Below are 7,479 nucleotides of genomic sequence, written 5' to 3'. Positions count from 1 at the left end.
GGTTTTTTTTTTCAAATCGGAATAAAATCCCTTTTTAGGGTTTCTTCTTCTAATTAAAACCAGGGAAAGCTTCCTCGTTCTGCCGCCTTCTACCGCATTAAAGGAACCTAGATGCAAAGTATCAGGAGAACGTATGGGCGGAGATCTCATCCCCGATGAGGAAGGTTAGATCTCATCCCCGATGAGTAAAAGGTACCCGCGGGTTCAAAAAAATCCGCAGGTTTTTTTAAGGCGGGTATCCAGCGGGTAGCGGAGCGTGTATTGGGCACAATTTTACTTAGTGGGTCGGATAGCGGGTAGGCACTATCCGTGCCCGACCCGACCCATTGCCATCCCTATATACACCCATTTGACCTCAATTGTCTGTTTGTGTCGAGGCAGCTCCACCATTTCCGAAGTTTTATTCTTCTAAATTGCTTTCAACTCTTCCATCATCGCTTTTTTCCATTCTTCTATATCAAAAGCTTGCTTCCACGTGATTGTTTCAGCATCGGCCAAGAAGGAAAAATAACAAGATCACCTGAATCTGTAATCTCATTATCCATGAACACCTCATGATCCGCAAGTCTTGTTGAGGGGAACCGAGCTCTTTCTGATCTTCTATTGTTAACTTCTTCATTAGCAACTATATGTTCAGTTTCTTCAAGCCTTTTCTCCTCTAGCTAGCTAGATGCAACAACACTAGGATTCAAATCAGTTTCTACTTCCAGCCAATTGAATGTAGCATACTCATCTATCAATACATCTCTGCTAATCACAATCTCATTCTTCTTTGGACTGTATAATCTGTATGCACCTGTTGGAACCTGTTTGTAACACACGGATCCAAATATCCTCAGCTGATCTGCTGATGGCTTGATTCCATACCATGCCTTTCATAGAGTGTAGTTTGCTAAGGCCTTTGTTGGACTTCTGTTCAACAAATAGGCTGTTGTGGAGACAGCCTCTGTGACACCCGGGCACTGACGAGGCCGGCGAGTGATCGTCGGTGCAAGAGGCATGGTGCAGGGGGCACGGACAAAGAGCGGCTCCTGGCAGGCTTTGAGTGGAAGGGGCACATGGACGAATTGAACATAGACCGGAATGAGAGGGATCTAGAGACTGTATAGGTATGAGACTATACAGTTGAAGGGTAGCTTAAAGGAATTGATTTGGCTACTCATATCAATAAATGCATTTGCTTTTCGGTAGCCTAACTCATAAGAACTCCATGGTTAAGCGTGCTTAGCCTAGAGTAATTATGAGATGGGTGACCTTCCGGAAAGTTTTCTCGGAAAGTGTGTAAGTGAGGACAAAGCACACTGGAAAGCCTCATGTTGATGTGTGGGGGCAGTCAATAGTCCCTGTAAGTTGTCGGGGCGTTCCAAATGGTATCAGAGCCTAGCCTCTCCCAGTACGGTGTGGTTCGAGGACGAACCAGACGGAAACTGGTGGGCATGTGACACCCGGGCACTGTTGAGACTTTGGCAAGTGCACCAAATCGTTTCAAGTAATAAAANTGGTAAGACCGGATATCGTTTCCCAAGAGACTCGTTGCACTAGNCAATCGTATAATTTCTAACTAACCTAGACTAAAGAATGCTTTCATAATTTGGGTTTTGGTGCAATTAAAGTAAATATGAAACATAAATGATAAAAGTGATCTTAGGTACTCAAACACTTTGAAATGGAAGGGTTAGAAATGATATGGAATGATATTGTTGGGGGTATGATTTCACCTACTTCACTCTTATGTATAGAAAATTACTTCATCTTCATTAATATATCAATGTCAATCTACTAATTTACTCAAACTCCAATCCCTTGGTAGAAAGAGCCTAGACTTCCTCATTAGGCTCCAATCCCTTGGAAAACCTAACAATTAATTCCGNATTAANNAATGAGATTTTAAGACAACCAAAGGTCCTAGTTCTATCCCTAGANACTATTTCCTTTANGTGTTTAACCCAAGTCAAGATTTACCCAACATTTCCCAACATCAAGTAAACCCTAAAATCATGTCATGGGTAGCAACTTCACAACAAGCATTAAGAAAAAGAATTAAACACTAACAATCAATGAAAGAGGCATATATTCATTCAAAACAAAGTGATTTACATAAGAGTTTAGTGGCTACATCAATCCCCCAACAATAATGGAACTAGCTCTCCATTGGAGAGCTCAAGCTTACAAAAATGGAGGAAATGGAAGAAGAAAGAAAACCCAAGGATGAAGAAGGACTGTTCCCACAACTCCTAGCTCGCCTCCAAGAGCTCCAAATGAGAGAAATCGTGTTTGGGCAGCAAAAGATCCCAAGCTCTTCGTGCTTCCAAGTGAAATAGGGCAAATCTGATAAATCAACAAAGTTGGCGCTCAAGCCCCCCAAAACTAGGGCGCGCAGGCGCACGTCAGTCACTCTTCAGGAGCTGATGCACTGGCGCTCAAGCCCCCCAAAATTGGGGGGGCTTGAGCCTGATTTCAGCAAAATTTTGATTCTTCGTTTTTGCTGCTTTTCTTGCTTTTCTTGATTTCCAGTGCCTTCCTTTGATGCATAGACTTCTTTCAATTACCCTAAGCACATAAAAGCAAGGATTAGTGAACAAAATATCTCATTAAAGCCTGGGGTGCAACCACTTAATCAAACTAAAAGAAAACAAGGATTTACAAGGTAAAAAGTTAGGAAAGGGTTGACAATTTCTCTTGATTCATCACTGAAATCATGGTAAAATATGTCATTATCAGGCACTGACGAGGTCGGAGAGTGATCACCGGTGCAAGAGGCATGGTGCAGGGGGCACGAACAAGGAGCAGCTCCTGGCACGCTTTGAGTGGAAGGGGCACATGGACGAATTGAACATACACCGGAATGAGAGGGATCTGGAGACTGTATAGGTATGAGACTATACAGTTGAAGGGTAGCTTGAAGGAATTGATTTGGCTACTCATATCAACAAATGCATTTGCTTTTCGGTAGCCTAACTCATAAGAACTCCATGGTTAAGCATGCTTAGCCTAGAGTAATTATGGGATGGGTGACCTTCCGGGATGTTTTCTCGGAAAGTGTGTGAGTGAGGACAAAGCATACTAGAAAGCCTCGTGTTGATGTGTGGGGGCAGTCAACAGTCCCTGTAAGTTGTTGGGGCGTTACAGCCTCTCCCCATAATACCTTGTTTTCCCATAGCTCACCCTTCACAAATCTTCTTTTGAGTGTTTATCAAAGGCACACCTTTTATCAACTATTTGTTGTTTAAGAAACTCATGCTTTTGAAATTGAAATGTCCAAATCTATAATGCCATACCCAGCTTTCTTCTTCAACATTCAACGAAGGCAAACATTGTATTGATGTTACTTAAGATTTACCTTGAACGTCTTATTCTTGGCTAGCGGATCCTTGATAACAAGTCGTTGCTTCTTGTCAAACACTTATATAACATTCTTATGCATTGACATGGCATAGGCTTTCTCCAGGAGCTGTCTAGGCTTAACAAATTGCTTTTCATCGTAGGTACGTATAGCATGTCGTCCATATATGTGACTCCACCATTCTTACACATGATCAACACTCTGCCAACTCCTTCCACTGTCACAATGCTATCATCCGCAAACCTAACATTGCTTTTAATTCTTGGATCAAGATTCATTATCCGTTCTCTTCTTCTTGTCATGTAGTTAGAACATCCAGTGTCTAAATACCAACATGAATCGTCCTCAACATGTTTGTGTTCGCTTGACAGCATCACATGTTCAACTTCTGTAACATTCGCTGCATGACTCATCTCCTTCGAGAGCGACGCGTGGTCGATGCAACTACTACACACACCTGCATGACACCCGGTTGCAATATGTGTTCTGCCATACAGCCACACCTGTCTCGCACTATCTTTATGCTCATCTCTTCTTAACTTGATTTGTAATGCTCATCAACAACACATGATCTTATTTTGAGTCACAAACATTTTGTGCCAGATTTGCTACTTCATCATTCTTGGTCTTCTTTGCGGATTCATTGTACCAGCACTATGAGGAGTAGTGTCCAAACTTGCTACAGGTATAACATTGATGTTTCTTTTGTCGTACCCTTTTCTTCCTCTACCTGTAGAATGTCTACCCCCTCTATTGCTTCCCTCCTTCTGCTCACCTCCATTGTCTTCATTGTTTTGATTAGAGGGTTTTGTGCTTCTACCGCTATTACGTCCACCACGTGATCTCTACAACTCTTGAAAATTTGATTACTCCTTGCTTGCAACGCCTGATTCGTTCCTTGCGTTAGGATCTTTTCTGCATTCTTTCTCTCAATCAATCTTTGTTCATGTGCCTCAAGGTAATTTTACAGCTCTTGCATCTTTATTGTCTCAAGATCCTTGCATTCCTCTATAGCAACCACAATGTGATCATACTGTGGTGTCAAGTTTCAAAGTATTTTCTCGACAATCGTTTTGTCCTTCACAACCTTATCGCATGCTCTCATAACATTATCCACAACTTAAATTCTTCCAATATGCTTGACCACTGTTTCCTGCTCCCCCATGCATAGGAGTTCATATTGTCTCTGTAGGGACTGCAAACGGACCTTTTTCACCTTGCCAGAGTTTCCGTAACCATCCTGCACAGTATCCCAGACTTCTTTGGTCGTAGTAGCTTTCGATACCATTTGAAAGATTGAGGCAGAAATACATTGATGAGTAGCAGCATCCTTGCCTTGCAGTCAAGTCTTCTGTTTTCTTTATACAACCTCTTCACTTCTTTCGAGTCGTCTTTCAAAGGTTCTTGAAGACCTTTCTTTACTACCCCATCGACTTTTTGAAATCCAAGAATAGCTTCCATTTTCACACACTAGTCATCATAACCTTTACCGTCAAATATCGGTAGGTTGTTGTGAATTAATCCGACCATCACACATCTCTTCTTCTTGAATCGTGTTCTTAGACGTTACAGAATTTAACCAGCTTTCGCAACCTTCAGCTCTAAGTACAATTGTTATTTTATGATAGTAACCTATTGTATTATGCAGAAGATGAAAGAATAACCGAGAGGGAGAGAAACGAGTCGTGCTATTTCTCATTAACCAAAAAATGAATGTACAAAAGAGGGTATATATCCAAGACATAGGAAGCGTCTAACTGATAAAAAATAGTTAAAGTCGTTAGGAGTTTTGTTTTACATTCTCAATTGCTAGTTTATTTTCATGACAGTTGCATGTTTTATGCAGGACTTGCAGCTGTACTTAAGAAGTTGATAGGTTTTGCATTTAAAAATGTCGAACGGGTGAGTCAGGGGATTGAAAATAGATTTTTTTTTTAAATTTTGATCTAATTTCATTTTCAACTTTAGAAATATATAGATTTAATTCTTTTAAATAAATTTTAATTGAAAAACATCTTTGAAATATCAAATAAATTTAAGGAAATTTAATTAAAAAGACTAAATCAATACAGTTTTAAAGATGAAAGAGTAAATTGGTTTAGAAAAACTAATTACAATTTTCACTTAAAATTAATTAAGGGATTAAAAACATCTTTAACCCTTAAATTAATATTATCTATCTACATATAATATGCCTATGTAAAGGTTTTCTAAATTATTATTTAAATTAGTCAGTAATCTATTTGAATATATTTTTATATTAATGAAAATGCATTAATTTTTTCTTTATCTTGTCCGATGTTATTGCAGGGAGCATCAACAACATGTTATGTAGCATTGCACCCTGAAGTTAGGGGAATTAGTGGAGAGTATTTTGCAGATAATAAAATGGCGAAATTAGGTTCAAAAGGAAGGGATATTGAGTTGGCTAAGAAACTCTGGAATTTTAGCATGAATTTGATCAACTGAATACTGTCTGCCAATGTTAATTAGAGTGCACATTTCAGCCCTAAAACATTTATCATCTTCAATTATTATGTTAAAATCGATATTTAATTCGTAAAGTTGTAAAATCTTAACATTTTACATACTATTTCTAATTTAAATTCTATGCATGATAATGGTTTAGAATAATCGTTAGAATTGTTACACAAAATTATAAAATTGTGTGAATTGTTTATTTTATTTTTTTAATTTGTCTACTACTTTATAATTTTGGATGAATGAACTCAAATTAAATAAAATCTAAACTTAATTAAAAGTTAATGCAGTTAAAAATTTACTTTGTGAATGTGTTGTGAGTTAAAAAATTCAATCCAATTAAAAATCAAGAGTGAATTCATGATTTATATCTAAACTGAAATTATTTTTAATATATAATTCTTCACATTAAAAAGTTGGTTTCAAAATATCAATAGGTAGACCAAACTTAGATAAAGAAATGATGTAAAATTATTTGGAGAGATCATAGATGCTAAAATAGTCAGTATTACCTTGTAAGTAACACAAGAAATTCGTAAAAAATTATGGAGAGATATGTCAATTTTAATGCTTAAAAAAGTATTACTTTAATATGTGTACTGTAGGGTCTGGACAACCTCTTATAACACTTTATGCTAAATAGGCTCAGACGGACACGAAGCTACACCAATGCCACCACTGATAAAGCCGAGTGGCCAATAATAGGAACGACAGCTCGTGAAAAGGTTTTAGAGATAAATAATGATTAGAGGTGATTGGACTGAGATTGGCCTTGATAAAGTTTTATTAATCTTAAGTCTATAACAAAACTTATAAATACAGGTCAAAAGTAAGAGATAGGTATTTGTATTTATTGTGCAGATATTTAATTATCTTTCGGACAACCGTTGACTTAAGCATTAGAGAACTTTTGACAGATACACTTCCAAACGATAAAATGAAGACAAAAGAGTATGAGCGATTAGCGGACGGAGTTTTAAGATAAATTGTACAAGTGTTGAAAATGACTTGATCTCACACCCAAAACAATATATGTAGCTATAGACATATTTTAATCTAAATTTTAAATAAGATTTAACTAAACAAAACACTATTTTAGAATGCATAGAAATAAATTAATAAATATGTAACAACACACGTATCACAAGTTTATAGTTATGAATAAAAACAGTCGTAACCTATACATAAGTTACAAAATAATTTTAATCCATAATTAAACATTACATAAGATTGATGCAATTAAAGGAAAAAAGAGGTCATAGTGTATTTTTCTATAAGCAAATAAAACCGTATATATATTCACAAAAGGAAGATTTGCAGTAATTTAACTTAAATAGAAAAGACATATATAAACCATATGGCAGATACGAAGCTGCTTCACTAGTAATAATCACTTTAACTAACTTTCTAAACCCAACAATGAAAAAAAATAAATATTTATATAAGTAAAAACTTAGTGTTAATAAGTAAAAGTCGATATTAATAAATAATCATATTTTAAATTCTAAAATTGTATATTAACACAAAATTCACTAGTATTGACTTTGAAGACTGACTTTAAATAATTTCAGTTAAATCGATTTTTATCTAATATCACTACAAAAAAAAGCTTATTTAGAGGGGTTTTTTTTTTCAAATCGGAATAAAATCCCTTT

Source organism: Vigna radiata, chromosome 1 (assembly GCF_000741045.1).
Source record: "Vigna radiata var. radiata cultivar VC1973A chromosome 1, Vradiata_ver6, whole genome shotgun sequence".
Lineage (NCBI taxonomy): Eukaryota > Viridiplantae > Streptophyta > Magnoliopsida > Fabales > Fabaceae > Vigna > Vigna radiata.
This window is presented reverse-complemented; position numbering follows the sequence as displayed.